Source organism: Galeopterus variegatus, unplaced genomic scaffold, assembly GCF_000696425.1.
Source record: "Galeopterus variegatus unplaced genomic scaffold, G_variegatus-3.0.2 Scaffold2880, whole genome shotgun sequence".
Classification (NCBI taxonomy): domain Eukaryota; kingdom Metazoa; phylum Chordata; class Mammalia; order Dermoptera; family Cynocephalidae; genus Galeopterus; species Galeopterus variegatus.
In genome coordinates this window covers 114,247-116,341 of record NW_007728991.1, presented here as the reverse complement: position 1 = coordinate 116,341, position 2,095 = coordinate 114,247, and positions in this window count along the sequence as shown.

Sequence of the window (2,095 nt, the reverse complement as noted above, 5' to 3'; positions counted from 1 at the left end):
CTGTCCATCCTGCCACCTTTAGCACGGCCCTTAGCACTGCCTGAAACCATCTCCTCTGAAGTCTGTTCATCTCCATTATTGTCTGTTTCCTGCACTAGAACATCAGCTGTGCAAGGCCAGGGATTTTTGTCTCTTTGGGTCACTGTTATGTCCCCAGAGCCTAAGATCAGGGACTGACGCATAGCAGATGCTCAAGGAAGGAGTGAATGAATGAGTGAGTGAATGAATGGATGTCAGTCTCCTTGTCTTTCCTGCCACTCCTTCAACACCTCCAATGGGCTGCCTGCTGAATCCCACCAGTTCTTCTTCTCACAGTGAACCCAGGGCCCCTTGCTCTACGTTTGGTGAAGGTGTGGCATGGCCTGCCCTGCCCGCACCCCTCACGGCCCCCCGTTGCCCTTGGGTGAACTCTGCAGCATTTGGCCTGGCATTCAAGGCCTTCCTTGGCCCCAGCTGGCCCAGCTCTTCATTTTCACTCACTACCCTCAGCCCCTTCCCCACCTCTACACTTGCTGTGCCCACCACAGCCAGGTCCCACCTCCAGACCTTCACCCTGGCAGGTCCCTCTGCCTGCCCAAGGCTACTTGTCTGCTCAGGGGTGCAGCCGAGACAGACACCAGTCCTGTTCAACTCCATCTCCTCCCACGGACCCTGCTGCCGGGATTTGAGGGAGCCCAGAAGCCAGTCAGAGTGGGGGTGGGGGACATGATGATGACAATTACGAACGTTCCCACAATCATCTGGATGTCCATTAATCATGGTCCCCTCTGGCCCTTGGTTAGGTGATAATTAACCTATTTTTCAGGTAAAAACATTGAGGCTCAAAGAGGTTAAGGAAGTTCTCCAAGGTCACGGAACAGGGAAGGGGCAGAGCAGCTGTGGCTGTCGCAGCTGCACTGCTGTTCACAATGACAGGCTTTTTACTACTGTTGTGCTGCTGTGGTCCCCTCTCCTCTCCAGGAACCTTTTCCCTCCATCCCTCCCACCCCTCCAGAGCCTCAGGCCCCCTCGCTCTGGGTGGGGATCCAGAGGCTGACTAAGGGTCCAGTCACTTACTGAGCTGGGACTGGTCACCAGCTGTATCTCAGTCTCCTTATCCAGAAAATGGGGATGGTGGGACTCTGTAAGTAGGGACCCGGCTCACAGTGAAGGTCCGAGGAATGTCAGGGTATCCAGCACTGTTATCTCCTGTTCCCAGGGCTCCTGGTTTGTCCGTGTGGACAGGTGATGGGGTCCAGGCCTCACTGTCTGGGTGGAGACTGTTTCAAACAGAAGGGCAAGAGCCTGCGGGAGCCCAGCTGAGCCCTGAACCAGCCCAGGAGGGCTTCCCGAAAGAGGAGAGTGAATGGTGCGGGTTCTGGCAAGAATGTTCCAGGTGGAAGAAATAACCTGAGCAAAAGCCTGGAGGTGGGGGAATTGAGACCTCCTGGAAGCTGAGCCAGGCTGGAGGAAAGCAGGTGGAAGTACAGGGCCCCTGGCATGTCACAGGGGAGGGCTGCTAGGCCTTCCTCAGGGGCACATTATGACTTTCAAGTACCCAAGTCACTTTTGTCTTCATGAAAAATACGAAAAATCATATTCTATGGTGCATTGGAATAAAAATATCTATAATCTGTTAGTCATCCACTCACCCATGCATCCTCCTGTCCATCTGTCCATCCCTTTATCCCTCTGAGTCCACTTGCTCAGCTAGCCACCCATCTACTCACTCGTCCACCCATCCATCATCCATCCATCTATCCATCCATCCACCCATTTACCTACCCTTCCATCCACTCATCACCCATCCACCCACTGGTCCATTCATCTGTCCACCCATCAGTCTACGCACCCATCCATCCATCCATCCATCAACTGTTCGTTTATTCATCTGCCCACCCATCAGTCTACCCGCCCATCCATCCATCCCTCTTCGTCCCTCCCTCACGCCATCCAATTGTCCATCCTCCCCCATATATATACTCACCTGTCTCTCCACTTATCCATCTATCCAGATGTTCATCTGTTTCCTTTCTTCATAATTTACTGCATTCATCACTTGTCTCCAGAGATTTTTCTAGCATCTGACTCCAACCTTCCCATCACAAGCTTCCTC